This window comes from Ananas comosus, linkage group 9, assembly GCF_001540865.1.
Source record: "Ananas comosus cultivar F153 linkage group 9, ASM154086v1, whole genome shotgun sequence".
Classification (NCBI taxonomy): domain Eukaryota; kingdom Viridiplantae; phylum Streptophyta; class Magnoliopsida; order Poales; family Bromeliaceae; genus Ananas; species Ananas comosus.
Window position 1 is genome coordinate 731,611 of NC_033629.1, and position 18,357 is coordinate 749,967.

The 18,357-nt window shown below is 33.4% G+C and overlaps 1 pseudogene; it reads right to left on the reverse strand.

Moving 5' to 3' along the window:
• Positions 9,209-11,758, reverse strand: LOC109715520 (annotated as a pseudogene).

Genomic DNA, 18,357 nt, shown 5'->3' on the forward strand with positions numbered 1-18,357 from the left:
GATAGTGGTCCCATAGAGTTGAGTGGGTGGTTGATTGAATAATATAATCTAATGGGTAGAAATGATCAAAAGGTACATCTAACAGCAGAAAATTTGATAGTACCAAGAGCTTGGTACTATCAATAGTATAGTAGTCGATATATATATATATATATATAGTCCGGCTATGGTACTTGTAAAAGTACCAAGTATTTGGTGCTTGTAAATTTTTTACCGTTAGATCTACGCCTTTGATCATTTTCACCCGTTAGATTATACTATTCAACCAACCACCCACTTAACCCTAGGGGGCCCACATCATCCTAACCGCATATCCCTTAATCCAAGGGCTAAAAACTTACAAGCACCAATGACTTGGTACTTTTAAAAGCATAAGAGCTCAATTCTATTATTATATATATATATAATATAGTAGGGCTACTATACTATTATGAGTATTGGCTTCGATACTCATAGTTATTTTCGTGATGGAGCTTCTGAATTGACGATCACTGTTTAAATATGATCTAGAGTATTTGAAACTTCTAGAAAATAAATTTCGTAATTTTTCAAATCATAATAAAGTCATCAAGCGCGCATAAAATGAACGGTCAAAATCGAACGATATCTTAAAAATGGATGATCGGATCCTTCAATTTAAGATCGAAGTTATTGATCTTTATCTAGGTAGTGAATAAAATTTTCTATCAAAAATTCAACTATTCGGATTCTTTTGCACCGTTAAACTAGCAAGTTATTTCTATCGGCCGTTAAAAAATGTCAATTTTGTGAGCTTTGATCGTAAGATAAATGATGTCGAAAAATATGAAATTTGATTTCTAGATGTTTCAAATGCTCTAGATAACGTTTAACGGTGTGGATCGTCGATTTGGAAAGCTCTATCATCGAAAACAACTTATGAGTACGAGGGCGATCGTACTCATAATAGTATAGAGCGCCATCTATATTATATATATATATATATATATATATATATATATATATATATATATATATAAAGAGAGAGAGAGAGAGAAAGAGAGAGTTGAGCTGGAATGCTTTTGATAGCAAACGGGCTCCATTGCCACCTATTTGTTTTCGATGATGGAGCTTCCAAATCGACGATCGGTACTGTTGAACATAATTTATACTACTTGAAATATATAGAAATCAAATTTTAAATTTTTTCGACATTATTGGCCTGATGGTCAAAGTATTTTAAAATCTGTCATTTTAATAGTCGATATGATCGGCTCCTTTAGACTTGATCTAACTTATTTGAAATATTTAGAAAATAAATTTTACAATTTTTCGATATCATTTATCTAGCGATCGAAAGAGTTCAAAATTAACGGTTGAAAGTAAAAATCTCACAAAAAGTGGTAATATAGCGTTAAAATTTTCAATCAGAGATATTGATATTTCAGTAAATAGTATAAAAATTTTTAATCATAATTTCATCTTATTTGAATGCTTCTACACCGCTAAACTTGCAAACGATATATATTAACCATTAAAAATGGTTGATTTTGAATCCATTCGATCGCCAGATAAATGATATCGAAAAATCACAAAATTTATTTTCTAAATACTTCAAATATGGTAGATCAAGTCTAACGAAATCGATCGTCAATTCGAAAGCTCTATCATTAGAAACAACTTAGGAGTACGAAAACCTCCATACTTCTAATAGTACACAAGACCTATTCTCTCTCTCTCTCTCTCTCTCTCTCTATATATATATATAATATAATATAATATATTTGCACTGTCCCAAAGTCACCCAATGATTATGGGTCCTTGTTGTGCGGATCCCACCAATTGGAACCTGGGCTAATATGGTAATTCTTACGTAGTAACGTACCCAATGTATTATTAATTTAATTGTACTTATTTACATATTATATTATATATTATTATATACATCATTAATGCTTTAACTTTTGATGTTCCCCTCGTGTATCACATACGAAACTTTGAAAACTCTTTTAGAGAGAATAATGTTTTATTTAATTAAAATTAAAAATCTCCTTTAAGTGCTAGTAATGAGTCATCTCAAAAAAAGAAAACCTTTATTCCTAGAGATTTTATTTGAAACTGTGCATAAGTATGTTGCATACAATTAAAAAATATATTTGTATGTACTTCGTTTCAGCTGCTTCAACCTAATAGGATTAGATCGTTTTCAGTAATAAATAAACTTAATTAGTATTAAATTTTTATAAAAGTTAAGGCATTAATTAGCTGCAACGCTAACTTCTTGCCTAATATATTTTGGTATTCATAACCTTTGCAGTTCCTCGTTGGTTCATTGACTTATATCTAGACCTAGACCTGACAAACGGATGGGTTGGATAACCCGCCAGCGGATCATTATACCCGTGGATTATTTGGGTATGGATAAAATTTATCCGTAAATTTTTGNTCATAACATATAATAAAAATATTTAAAGTTTTAAAGCAAAAAATTTCACAAAAAAGTAACACGATAAAGAATTAGGGTTAAAATTTTTAGGATAAATAAATAAATAAATAAATAAATAAATAAATATATTAATTAAAAAAATATATTTTGTAATTAAAATATATATGTGTGGGTACCCGTGGGTACCCGCGGATTACCCAAAATGCCTATAGCTTAATGGGTACCTATCCGTTTTATCCATAATTTTTTGGGTTGAAAAAGTTGGTACTCATATCCGCAAATTTACGAATAACCCGCAGGCACCCGCAGGTTTGGGACGAGATTGCCAGGTCTACTTATACCTACTTTTTTTTTTATAAAAAAAAAACACTTTGAGAGCATCCCATTGATTGAGATATTTCTTTGAAATGGTCAAAAAAGCCGATGTGTATAAAGTAGACCGAGTGAATAATACACGTGGCTGGCTAAAGATCCCGTTAAAATCAACAAAGCAACAAATTCCTCACTTATGCAGGATGACCCGACCCGACCAATCAGCAACTTTGGAAATTAAAGATTTCCGTTAAAATTAAAATCTTTGTCTGGCTGCTACTCCATAAGAGGTTGCTCACAGTTGACCGATTGACCAATCGGGGGATCAAAGTCGAACCTTATTGCGTCTTCTGTGCATTTTCCTTCGAAAGTTGTGATCACCTTCTTAGCAATTGTATTTTCGCCCGCTTTCTTCTTCTTCTCCGATTGGCCAAGGTACCTAGCAGCGCTTCGAGCATGGACGTCCGAGATCTCTGAAACTTACTTTCATATATCTCTGGAACTTACTTTCATATATCCCTGATGCCGCTTCAAGAGCTAAATGATTAACCAAGCTAGCGGCTACTTGATGGGTTGTCTAGACCGAATGAAACAGCTTTGTCTTCACTTCGATTCCTCTGAACGTCGTTAGAGCCTCAAACAGAGTCTTCTCTCTGTCTAACTCTTGGATCTCGCTCCTGTAACACTTCAACTTTTGGTTTTCTCTCTCTCCCCTTTATCTCGCTCTGATCTCTCCCCTTTCTTTTGCTTTGTTGCTTTGTTTCCTTTTATTTACCTTTCTTCCGTTTTTTTCGTCAAGGAAGTCTAAGCTACTTCTATCTAGGGGTGGAAACGAGCCGAGCTCGAGCGAGCTTACCTCGGCTCAAATTCGGCTTGAAATTAATTTCGAGCCTAAATTTAAGCTCAAGCTTGGATTGAAATTAATTCGAGCCGAGCTCGAGCGAGCCTAATTTCAAGTCGAGCGAGCTCGAGTCCTAAACGAGCCGCTTGAAATTCTCAACATTATACGATCAATAGTTTAATTTGTATAGAACATTATCTATAATTTGATATAAAAATATGTCTAATAATTCAAAGTACAAAATAATTATATGAAATATAGTATTATAATATGAAAAAAAATAATTTATGAGTTGAATATCTAATTTTTTCAGTCTCACATGTCTTTTCTTCCGCCTTCAATCTCTATATTATTCATTTTTATTTATGCAGTCAAAAATAAATAAATTATATAGATAAATATTGGAATTAACTATAACCATCTATATAATAAATTTAAAATTTTATGAATAAAAATTTTTTCTTTAAAATATTTGTTATAGTTTTTCAAGCATTAACAATTAATGTAAGGGTAGCAACGGCGGGATATGATGTTACTTGGTAACTAGAGGGCTTCCGGCTTGGCCACTCTAGGTGTGAAAGCGAAAAAAGAAAGAGAGAAACTACTTGAAAATTCAGACGCTCTGTGAAGAAAGAAAGAAAGAAGAAAGAAAAAATATAAATTTAGTAAAATTTATGCTCTTTTATTGTCTATTGGCGTTTATTTTTATGGCAAAATATTGGGCCCAATTTTATAACTAAAACTCGATTAGTTCAGCTCAGCTATATATATATAAATATATTATATTTATATTTTAATATATAGGATTACATATATATATATATAATAATATTATTATATATATATATATATTTAGTTGTAGAACTACTATAGCCTATCGAAAATATAGAGAATTTGATGTTTTTTGAATTTTTGAGCTTTTGACTTAAAAATGTATGGTTTGGGATGATTGCGGGTCTCCTTAAGGATTGAAATGAATAGCTTTAGGATGGGTCCTACAGGTATATAATGTAATCCAAGTTAAGAACGATTAAAGATTGATTAAGAATCAAAATCGAAAGCATCAGATCTCTATTACTTTCGTAGAATGTAGTTACATGACTACTATTATATATATATTATATATATATATAGATATGCATTTTGAGCATACTTCGAACGAGCGAGTAATATCAAGCTCGGCTTGAAATGAATTTCGAGCCTTTTATTTTGTTCAAGCTCGGCTCATTTAATTTCGAGTCGAGCTCGAGCGAGCCGAATATCGAGCCGAACACAAGTCGAACGCGAGCCAGCTCGCTCATTTGCCGGCCCTACTTCTATCTTGTACGCTTAGTTCATTTCTCTTATTGAATGAAGCAGGTATCGTCCTACCTTTCTCTCAAAAAAAGAATAATACACGTGGCAGTATGTAATTTGCTGGGGATGCTATAATATGTCCCAACTTAATTTTCCTTGAGCGGACGAAAATGCTACGGGCGACTCAGAATGAGTGCGTGGTATTATTAGTGATTTATTTTTTCAAAATTAATAATTAAAATTAAAAAAAATTATCAAATATTATAAAAATCGTAATTAGTTTCATGTAAATTTGTCCCATCAACTATCTTTTCTAATACTCTGAAACACATGGACAGCAAAAATATTTTTAAGAATATGATATTTGACACATTAAACATCTTCTAATATGGTAAATAAGAGAAGCTTTAAATATCGTACGACATGGAGTCGTAGGATTTTTAAAAATATTGCTTAATCGAGCCGTTTTAATAGAAGAAGTATTATAAAAATACAGCTTAAGTACAGCATTTATAAATAATTTATTTAGTTTATTGGTTGCATGTAATTGAAAGATTTATTTATACAATTTTATAATTATATACATTTATGGTGGTGAGATTATCTCTAACGTAGAAAAGAGAATTATTTTATATTTAAAAAATGATTAGTGAGATAAGCTTTTTTTGGTTTCAAACTATTATCTTGAATTGTTATAGCTGAAATTGTAGCCAGTTTCGGTACAATTATATGTATGTGGAACTGTAATATTTGAATTTAAATATATCAAATCAAACATCAAATTTTAATTTGTATGTAGTTATAAAATTATAGCAGGCAAACAGTCTTTGAGTGGGCAAAGTTTGCGGAGCTTCGCTACATGCGATTGCTAAGATGGTTTTGAATTTGTATTAAAACCTCCTAAGATCGAGCTAAAATGTTGATACCGCACATATATATATATATATATATATATATAAAACTTATATTTTACAAAAATTCACTTATTATTCGTACTCCGGTGTACACTTTGAGGTACCCCTAACATTGCCTTGTTATACTACCAATGTGAGTTGGGGTAACTCAGGAGCGTGGGTCCGGGTCCCACAAGACCGAGTCAAACGAACCCGACTCGTTCGCCGCGTTGAACGAGTCGCTCTTCCAAGTTCTCAGTGGACGAATCGCGAGCGTAAGTCACAACCCCCCAGCAAATACAAGTCCAAGCACTTTAATACTCACAACTAGGTTTTAGTGCAATATATATATATATATATGTATATATTTAATTTTTTTGACTCATTATTGTAAAATTAGATTGGACTTGGTAAAGATGCATCTTTTATTTCTTAATTTAAAACAGTTCTTAATTATCAACAACGTAGAAAGATGTTGTAGCCTCCACGTGAAGTTCTAATTATAATCTCGGGTTAACAAGTGGGTATTGGGAGTTTCGATCAAAAGTACATGTAATCTTAGTTTTTATTCTACGTGATTGAGTGTCTCTTTTGTTCTCTTTCTAAATTAACTTTTGTAGGACACGTACAAATATTTTTTTTGAGGAAAAGATAGCTCGCTACCTGCTTTATTCATAAGAAAAATAAATTAAGCTACATGAGTGAGACAACACGGTCTCGAAAACACGTACAAATATTTGGGTGGTTAGCGGTGAGATTTAGGTTTTTGATGTGGACACCGCGTCACGTCCGATTCAGTATATACCAATTGTGACGAAGTTTTAAGTGCCTTTTCAATCTGCTCTACCAAATAGTGCTTTTTTTTTTCTTTTTTTTCTTTTTTTTGAGAGAGAGATAGGTATAGCAGGCTACCCGCTTCGTTTATTTCATTTAGAAATAAACTTAGTTGGAAATGTGAATCAATTAGGATTCGAACTTGGGTCTCAAGTACCAACTACCAAGCACTTTGCCACTTACTATAGGGACGGTCGGTTGCTTTTAGTTGTTAGTAAGAGAACATCTAGATGGTATGTTTGCTTTCACATAACTCGACTTAGACCGACTCGATGAACTCACCAATCAGGCGTTTGGACAAGGTGTCAGAAAGTCGAGAGATCACCTCCAACAAGTACAGCATGTCGAGAAGAAGCTCAATATGTCTATGACTTCGTTTGGAATTGTGGAGAGATTGTGTTACATGTCGTGAGAAAGTACGATACAAAAATGTCTTATTAGTTTTCATACGTAATATTACGTTTCGCATATCGCGATGAGTCAGTTACGATATATTTTCTGTGGTCTCACCGAAAAACGCAGGAACATATATTTCTACATGCTTTTACCTCAAATCAATTTTATCTAATAGCGTGAAATGAACCTCAATACCACACTAAGCCTATAACTCGGGCACTTCATGCAGGTGGATGTGAAATCAAGATCCCCGAGGTGACAAGCTACGCATACTCAGTTTCCAGTTTACCAAACAAACCCTGAGCTATCTCATTCACAACTTGAGAAACCTAGCAAAATTGAAAAAGATCCTATGGGCTGGCCCAGATTATTCGACCCATTAGTTAATTAAGTAGGCTGGGCCTTTACATTCTTCTCGTTCGATGGGCTTTGATGCTAAATTCGTATACTATATGTTCTTTTTTCTTTTAATTACATTCGTAAAAAACTGTTTTATATCTACAACATGTGATGTGGACTTTCATTTTTGTTCTGTAAGTTAGGCCAGTATCCTGTTCTGTGATGGGAGGTCGAGTGGGTCGAGTCATGTTTGAAATGACGTGAGGCGAGTTTGATCGGATCATATTCGTAGTGGGGTGAGGCTGAATGAGCTGAGTCACAATCGAAACCCATAAACATTGTGTTTGTACACTTTAAAGGAATTGATTGTATATTTTTAATAGCTCAAGTTTTGAGGATTAGTGGTTAACGCCAACGATCCGACAAGTGGTATATAATTAGAGTATTTTGTTGCTAGAAAAATAAATATTTCATATCATTATGTTGTTGGTATACTTTTATTTTTTATGACCATATCACATGGATAAATTTTGGACATGCCCCGAACCACGGTACTTAAATTTTTGGATATACTCGGCCTTTTCCTTTAACAAACTCACAATGTTTTTCCGTCTATATTTCATGTCTCGTGCTTTAAATTAGATGAATCGTAAAAGAGAATAACCGAAGCACCTTTTTGCAGTACTTTTGATTACGTCGAAATAAAACAAAGTAATCCAAGATTGAGAAATTTTCTTATGTGCGCGCGTGCGCATGCGCACCTCTAATGTGAGACTATATGATCCGTCGTTCATACTGTTTTAATATTTGAGTTGATAGAAGATGAAAAAGGAGGTATCGTGAGAACGGTCTCTTTTAAATTCGTGTTGGAGGGTTTGGAATTGTTTGGGAGTGTTTTGTGGTGTGGTTTATGCGCCGTGTTAGGTAAAATAAGACTCAGACCAAGTCACAAAAGGAAAACAAACAAATCCAATCCTTGGAGATTCACTAAGATTTTAAAAGCAACATCTCATATCTAAAGCAATATCTTGTTGATGTCATGATGTGGGCTCACTATTTATATGGATCTCAAATGACCCTCTCTCTCTCTCTCTCTCTCTCTCTCTCTCTTCTTTTCTTTTTCTTTTCCTTATTTTTTTTCTTTTTTGCATGAAATCTCATACATTTACTATCTCATATAAAAGCCTGAAATTTTTACCATGAGAAAAAATAAAATAAGTTAGCAATCTAACTTTGAACCTTTTTGGACTAATATATTAAATATTATCTTAAGTAACTCTATTTGAAAAAAAGCTTAAAATAAAAAAAACATCTCGTACTCAAGAGAATAAGATGGTGTTCATAATAATATATTGTGGAGTAGTTATCCGAAAAAAAGACACGAGAAAGAAACTGAGGCGGCCACAATGCATGTGGGAGTACTACACATTCTACTAGCAAACAATTTAGTGGAATCCAATTATGGGACTAAAATTTGTCCCGAGATTAGCTCCGTTCCAATTCATGATTCCCTTTCGATGTGATTGAGTTATTTAGTTTTCTTATATGTTCCATCTTGTTCTTATTTTTGAGAAAGTTACTCTAACTAAAAATATAGACTATAAATGTTAAAACATATGAAACAATTAATCACTGTGCTATGATAATTTTAACTGCCAAATATTTTTAAAATTTATATACGACATTCGTTTGTACGTCTAAATTCAAAACATTTTTTTAGGCCAAAACGTAAACTCAACACGGAATTCAAATTCAAAACCTTCTACTGTGACGTCCCATTAACTTGCCAAAAAAATGTTATTTTTAAGTATTATATTAAAAAATAAAGAAGGAAAAATTCGAAAAGTAAGAACACTTCACCACAAAATTAATAATCAAAAAACATCCACCAAGGAGTAGAAAATTTATGTGAAATTCAGTTATCAAGGATATAATTCAACAACAGGTCATGCTCAAGAACATCAACAGTCAACATAAAAGGGAAAAATGGCACCTCTATTGAGTGATGATCAATAGCTCTGCCAAATAACCCATTAGTTCCAATTTAAAGTTAAAGGAAAAATAAATAAATAAAAGAAGAATTAAAAACAAGCAATCGGAGAATACCGAAGGGGAAAAATTGAGACTGCCCAAAATCCTAACAGAGAGGAGTTTAAATTTAATCCCTACTCTCCTCAGAAACTTCTAAGGATCCCTCTTTTTTTTTTGTTTTCAACTCCCTCTCTTTTACTTTATTTTATCCCCCAACCCATCAGTTTTTCTCCTGCATACTATACTAGAAGAAGAGGAAGATCTCTTCTAGTTCTCTCTCTCTCTCTCTCTCTATACATCTAAATTCTATATGTCAATCTCTCTCTCTCTATATATAACTTTGTTAAGTACATTCCTGAGTCGCTTCTTATCAGATCAATCTTAAAGTAACATAGTACCGAAACCATGTAACCCAGAAGATCAATCTGATACGAAACAACCCAGGAATAGTCTCAACACGCGCAATATCGCACTCTCGTCCCTCTTCTTATTTCCAGCTGTAGCTCTCTGATCTCCCATCTTCTTCCTCGCAGCTGTCCCCATTGGTGGTGGTGGTCATGGAGAGGGCTCTGCCATGGCTGTTGAATTGGAGCGGCCCTTGCGGAGATCCGGATTGAGAAGTGCTTTGCTGAGAAGCTGTGTCTTGGTCTTGCTGCTGCTGCTGCTGCTGCTGCTGCTGCTGCTGCTGCATCCACAATCCGCCCATCACCACAACTTGTGGGTTCGGATTGGGCGCGGTATTCGGCATCCGTCTAGTGTGCAGTCGATATTTCTGATTAATAAACAAGAATATATTTGAGTTATAGATGATTTGAAAGATTTTAAATTTGAGTTCCAAAGGTTTTAAATTTGAAAGATTTGAGGGGGATCATGTGATACCCACCTGGAGATGGCTCTTGACTTCATCATTTGTGAGGCCATCCACCTTCATTAGTTCTCTGATTTGCTTTGGAGTAGCAACTGTGATCCAAGATGAAGTAGAATAATTAGATCAAAAAAAAAAAAAGAATGTTACAAGTACTTTTTAAATATATATATATATATATATATTAAAAAAAAATGAAATGATTCTAATCTAAGTCCTATTTGAGATTCCCTTCCATTTTTTTTTCCCATAAAACATTAAAAAAAAACCATAAAATTATAAGTGAAAAGGCACACACATAATAATGTTCCAATTAAATCACTGTAATCCATGAATATGTTGGCCAAAAATTACAATTCAGTCCATTTACAAGTTCAAAATTTCTAAAACTGGCTCCCTGGTATCTTATTTTATTGATTTGATAGAACAGAACATGTCCCAAAAATATTCTCAATCAACAGAGACTACTCAAAACTTTCGAGTAAAAATTCAAACAAAAGAGGGTCTCCTTTTGCAGTATAATACCAATAATAACGAGTTTTAAATTTACAATTCGGTCCTCACCTTGTGCGCCACCGAGGTGTTCCAAGGCCATCACAAAGCGCCGGCGGACCTCTTCCGACAACCCTAGCCCTCCCCCCGTCGCCGGCGACGGCGATCGTCGGCGGCGAGCTCCTCATCGCCGGCGACAGCAGGGACAGGTCCGGCAACCCCACCGCCGCGATCGCCGCCTCCTCCTTCTTCGCCGCTACCGGCGGCGGCGGCGGCGGCGGCGGCGCCGTCACGCCCTTAAACGGCGTGAACGCTCCGGCGCCGTTAACGTTGATTTCCACCGACGCGCTCTTCCTCTTCTCCTGCGACCAAAACCCACACAACAGATTTAACCCCCCAAAATAATAATAGTAACAAAAAAAAAAAAAGAGTAAAAATTAATTTTGTCACGGCCCCTTACCTCTTGTGACATTTTTTTCTCGGAAACATTATTGGTATGAGCATTATTATTGCTACAATTATCGCTCCATAGCTGGGCCGAGCTCATCCAGCTCATCTTATCCCTCCGATCCGTTTCCTCCTCCTCTTCTAATTTTCTCTTCTTCGTCTCCACGCGACATTTCTCTACCTCGCGCTTCAACCCTTCGATCACTAAACGATCACAAACAAACAAAAACAAAACAAAAACGAAAAGAAAACATTCATAAATAACGCACGGACGAAGATCAACAATTTCTTTCGAATCAGGGAACGCAAAATTTTATCTTGAAATAAAATTCGCACCGTCGCCGATGAGGTGCATGCACAGCGGGAGCTCGCGCTTGAACACCTCGATCTTCGCCTTCTCCTCTTCGAGAACCTTCACGAACTCCTCCATCTTCGTCGCCTTTCCGTCTCCGCCCTCCACCGCCGCCTCCTTCAGAAACCCATTGACGCTTTTCATGGTGCAAAGCTTCAAATCCAAGCCCATCATCATCTCCCCCTCCCCCAATCCCATCTCCTCCTCCTCGTAAAGCTCTCACCTTCTAAATCGGTAAAACGGAGAAAATCCAAGACAAATACATGGAAAAATGAGATGGGTGTCCTCAAATATATACATATATATATTTATATACACAGACGCGCACACACAAAAACCAGTGTGGAGGAAATGAGAAAGGGGAATCGATCGAACCGAACCGCGCGGGTTTTTTTGGTGGTGAATGAACCGGGCGGTTCTTTCGAACCGGTGGGCGAGCAAGGGTAAAATTGGAAAGAGGACGCGGGGACGATTCGTCGCGTACGAAATCTCGAAGCCCCTCTCGCGCTGCCAAAAAAACCGCGGTCGAGATACCGCTTCCAACGGTGGTGCCCCGACTCCAAAACTCCGAATCTTTCTTAATTAAATTATTATTATTATTTTATTACAGTCAAAAATGCATGGAGATTCTCTCGAGTATACCTTATTCTACAATAGTCCTATGCACCACAAACTTTTCTTTCTCAGATTTTTTTTAAATTTTTTTTAAGAATTACATCATTTTGACTACAATCAAATTAGCCAATAATTTTGTTAAATTTAATAGATGGAATTATTTTACAACAAATAAATATTAAATAATATTGATTTATTCTGTATAATATGTGAAGGTTGAAATTAGTATTATAATTCTAAATATTCAATTACACTTTTTATCTATTAAATATTAAATAAATACTGAATCTTAATAAAAGTTCACGGTCTATTTCAGAATCATTGTAAATTTAATTTACTATATTATTATAGTAATTAATAGTAATAATTTACTTTTTTATCCGAAATTTTTTAAAAATAATTTTTTAATTGATATTATTTAGTGTTATCGGCGTGTCTCGGGTCGCCTCGCCATCCGAGATTCTTCGGAAGAGTAGGTGGGGCGTAGGTATCCACGATAATAAAGCGGAGTTGATTCGTTTCTTACCCATTTTGTCCTCGCCCTTCCCAAGTAAATAGATGATAATATTTTGCTATTTTCACCCCCAATTTTTGTTAGAATCTACTCCGGCTCGCAAAGAAGAAATAGTCAAAAAAAAAAAAAATTTAAAAAAATTTTTTCCAAAATTTTTTAAAATTATTATTATTATTATTATTATTAGTGTGAGAGTGATTACTCAGAAGATATGCTTGACTATTCATGATAGAAAGTTGTCAGAATATCTTTAGCCAAATACACTTACGTGAGAAGCAATAATTGCTTCAGTATATGTTGCATTCGTAGTTTATTAAAAGACATATCTTGAGATTCTCCGACGCTAGAAACGCTTCACTATCTTCTTTTTTTTTTGAAAATCTGTAACGTATATGCAATTTAGTTAAAGAATCACAAGACTTAATTGTTTCAATGTATATTTTCTCTATAGTTGATCGAGAGGCCATCTTTTGAAATATACGCCTATACAATTTCACTACACATTAAGTTTACAAACTTAATTTAGTTATTTACTTGTTAGAACTACTTTAAATTTCTATAATTTAAATTTAAATAACTAAATTAAATTTGTAAATTTAATATGCCTTTTCTTTTCCATTAACATTTAATTTATCTATAATTATCATCATGCTTTATTTGTGAGTAAACTGAAAATACAAGATACGTTAGTCATTTTGTTGATTTTTCCAACTTGTCAAAAACAAATACAAATACTTTGAATTTCGAATGCTTGTGTAATAAGTTGGAAGAAATTATAAGATTGCTTATTTTAAATAAACATTTTCAATTTGATTTTGACAATAAAATGTTCCGCTATATATACTAGGTGCAACCGTTTGTTAAGGAGCGGTGGTGTAATTGTGAGGGGTCTATTTATCATGGTCTCATTAATTTTGGATTTGGCAAAGTAAATAATTTTCAAAAATGTATACGGAATTGTATGGAACTTTTTTTATTTTTATTTTTTTACTGACCTTGCTTTGTAGATTCTATTCTACGTTTGTTTCGTACGTCCAAAATGTCACGTTATTAGTTAGTAATCACTACACGACAAAAATATGTTCTTATCCTTTAATGTGGATATATATTTTATACAACTGAGGTTGTACTAAATTTATGCAAACTACTAACAATTTGATTGGTCTATAAATTTTTTGATGCAACATAGAAGTGAATGTTTCGAAACCAACCAAATTTTACTCTTATTTTATATTTACAATTCAAATGTATCAATCAAATAGTCAATTTGTTATAATCAATCACGCAGTCTCAATTGTTTATCAAGTCTCTTAATTACTATCAATACATGAAAAAAAAAAGAAAAAACTTCAAAAAACTCCCGTGGTTTCGTAGTTTCTCACTTTGCCCCCCTGTGGTTTAAAATGTATCAATTTACCTCCCTGTGGTTTCGTTTTTATCTTTTCGGTAGCTTTTTCCTTAATATTTTATTAAATTATATACAAAAAACTTCAGATATCCATCTAGATTTATTAAATATTCACTTTAGTACCCTTTAATTTTAACTTTATCATTGATTTAAGAAAAAAAAATTGATAAGAAAAAGAGAAAAAAGAAACCACAGGAGGGCAAATTGATACATTTTAAATCACAGGAGGGCAAAGTGAGAAACTACGAAGCCACAGAGGGGGTTTTTGAAGTTTTTCCAAAAAAATATCGTATAATTTTCTAATACAATCCACATTTATTGTTTGAATTTTAGGTTTGACAAAGGTTTAGATGATGATATTTGATTTTCTTCATTGCAAGTTAACAGTTACTTGCTGACACAGTCTATGCATCTCGATAGAAGTTAGTGAAAACTATGTAACTCATAGCAGCGATCGAATTGGTTATTAAAATAACAAATTTTAAAGTTTAAATAACGAATAGCTTGTAATTTTTTTTTTCTCACAATTGAAGGAAATAGCCGAGTGCTACTTCATAGGTGGGCATCTTAACCAGATGTCATTAAGACAGTTTAGTGAATCATCTGATCCATATTGTACCTGAATGGTGATCGAAACATGCTATAGATGCGTCCACTTTCGGATATATATAAAACAACATTATCGTCTAAATTAAGATCAAATTTTTCACACTAATTTTTAAATTGTTCAATGAATTTAGAAAGAGCTGAGTAAGCATTTGGAACAGCAAAACTGATTGAGATTGATGTAATGGGCAATGAATTTCATAGAGCTGAGTTGAGCATGTACAAAATAATAGATTGAATGAGACTGATCTACACTGCATATTTAGAGAAACCAAGTTAAGCATGAATGAGACGATAAAAATGATTGAGACGCTGATCATTCATGTTTCTTTTTTGTTTTTTCTGAAGTTTTCTGAAAAATAGTGAACGCATCGTTTTTGCGCTGTTAATTGATAGGATTCTTTTGATCCAACGGCCACGGTTAATTTCTTCCACACCATGCTTGGGACCATCGAGAAAACGAAAAAGTGATCTACTGTGTCAAACTTGCGCCACATCATCAATAACAAGTTAATAATATCTCTCTTTTTTAATAAAAAATAAAACAAAAATATTTTTTTTATAATTATGGTGGAACAAATAAATTTAAAAAGAACTATTTGATTAGTGGAAGGTACCACATTATTTATATGGCTGTTGTATTTTAAAATTTTTTTGAAAAAAAAGGGACGGCTCTGAGGTAACGTCATGTGATTTGGACGGCTGGTGATTCAGATTCCGCCCATGGTACGCTTTTTAAAGTCCACCGCAAATGTTTTTCGCGGCCGTAACGTTTCTTTGATTAGATTATTATTATTACATAAAATATTATATATATATATATACTGAAAAAAAAAAAAATTGAGATGCTCTTTGGGCCCTTGGACGCGAAGGAACCGCCATTAATAAAAAGATTCCCCAGAGCAACCCCCGTGGATGGCAATTTCGTAAATAAGTGGGAAGATGGAGGGTAATTGTGGAAGGGCGTTGTCCCCCGCGTGTACGTTTCCCTCGCTCTTACATGCGATTCCATGGAGCCTCTCCGAGAGCGCCCGCCGCGTACGAGCGTACTCCGCGGGGACCAGTAGCACGTCGACACGTGTCCCATCTCGCGGAATCTTCTAGTCACGCGACTATACTTGCAAAAATCCCCCAACCCCCCCCTCTCTCTCTCTCTCTCAGGCTTTTTTTTTTCTTATATTAATTTTTATTATTAGACAAAAATTTTGAAATATATTTATAATTTAAAGTGTATTAATTTAGTATTATTTAGTTTTATTTTTATTTTCATTATTTTTTTACTATTTTTTAAAATCAAGATAAAGTTAATACTAAAAAGATATTAAAGTGAATATTCGATAAACATAAATACAGTATCTGAAGTTTTTTTTATATATAATTTAATAAAATATTAACGGAGGAGCTGACGAAAAGAAAAAATAAAATAAAATCACAGAGTACTAAATTGATACACTTTAATTAAACCACATGGTTCTCAAGTGAGAAAGTGCGAAACTGTATGGGTGGTATTTGAAGTTTAACTTTAAATCTAGGCTTTAAATTGTTTGAATATAAGAATATAAATATATTATTTTTTTATAATTTAAATAAACTATAACATCGTTTGAGGTTTAGTGTCATACAAATTCAAACAAATAATGATAATATCATAATTTAACGTTAACTTTAAAAGGATAATAAAGTATGCATTATTCTATGTAAAACCGATTTATAAATATCATCGGAGATTTTCGAAGCATTGCTGAGACATCTCATGATACAATTCAAATACGATTTTCTTTGCCTAATATTTAGTAATTATCCAATAATTAATTATGTTGATGCTCCAACAAGATTACGAACAAAGTGTTAATATCAACTTTAAATTATTATCTATTGGATTAATCTTTTAGATAGCATTTTCTGAGGTTCATAACTATATATATGTCAAAGCAATATTTTACAACCCCTTAATATTTTCAAAAAAAGAAAAAAAAGAGATTATTTTGGGGAGTTACCAACTTTAACTTCTTTCTCCCTCACACTCCCTATCCCTCATCTTCTAAGGCTTTTAAAAAAAGTCATGGTTCTCATTGATATGCTAAGGCCTTATCATCCACGTGTTACACGGCATCTCGATAACATTAATTATTAAACTTTGTATTTATGAATTATGAGGATGATAGTTAAGATAATAACACAGCATCTCGATGTGTGGTTAATTATGATAATAATGGTCCCCAGTTCCCCACTTAGAATAATAATAGTCCGCTAGGGTTGAGTGGGTAGTTGGTTGAATAGTATGATCTAACGGGTGGAAACGATCAATAGAATAAATTTAAGGGCCGAAAACTTATGAGTATAAAAGAGTCAATACTCATAAAAGTATGGTAGCCGAACTCTATAACTAGGATCAAGACTCTTCCATGCATGATTGCTATACAAAAATAAAACGTGTTTGGTACTCCACATAAAAGGTTTTCGCATAATAATGGTGACATGATAGGTTTTTTAACGTCTCTGTTCATGTGTATTATAAAGATTGATTAGATACTAAAAATTTTGTAGCATATTTAAATGTCGAATTAAGTGTGGGATTTGGGTTTTGAGATTGAGAGGATTAAATGAGGAGTGAATCTGATCACATCATATTATTCAAAAAATTATTCTTGTTGAATTGGAGCAAGAATAATGTTTGCCCCAAACTTTGTTGAGACCGTCCAAATGGTAGCTATCAATCATGCGTGGCGCACAAATTATTTCAATAAATTTCCAGATGCTCTGTTAGCACATCAGCGATGCTTCAGAACGCATCAGAAGCGCTTAAAGTAATACTTTTCTAATATTTGTCGTGATATTTTTGAGATGATAGGAAGAAAAGGAATACGGATGCTTTGGAGTAGCTAGCTAAATGACGAACTTATCTAGTCGCCTCAGATTTTTTTCCCTTATTTTTTTACTTAATTTGTTCTTCAAATTTGGACAAGCAATAAGTTTAAACATAAAAGTCCTTAATGATACATATCTCGGGAAAAAAAAAGTACTTAATGGTACCTTTTTTTGTTTGATGGTGCTAGTAACCCAGTGGTAAATAATTATTCTTCTTTTGTTTATACAATCCAAAGCACAAGAGTTACATCTATATAACAAAGTATATATTCAATGTGAAACCACATGTATCTATTTTATATACATTATCAACCATCATCTTATTTATTACCATTCAAAGGAAATAATTGAATACATTAATTGGTGGTATTATGACTAGTGCTACATCCCTAAATTTGTTTGGTATTACTTTGAATGACTTTAGTTGTTCAACCTGTGAATTCTAGAATGGTCTCAAACCTAGCTTAATTTATTGGGTGGTTGATCAGATTCTTTCACTTTGTGGATGAATCAGGATCATGTATATGTATATTTTAATTTAATTTGACTAAACCACTTGACCACAGGGTATTCACATTAAAATGTTGACTACTAATAAATTTACAAGTGTGGAAGCGTGAGATTTTGAAATATATATATANTAGCACGGAGCACTCCGTACTACCAAGTTGTTTTCGATGATGCGGCTTCCAAATCGACGATCGGCTCCGTTAGACTTGATCTACACTATTGAAAATATTTAGAAACTAAATTTCATAATTTTTCGATATCATTTACCTATCAAACAAGTAGTCTAAAATTGAACGGCTAAAAATAAAAATTTCATATATATATATTCAAAGAT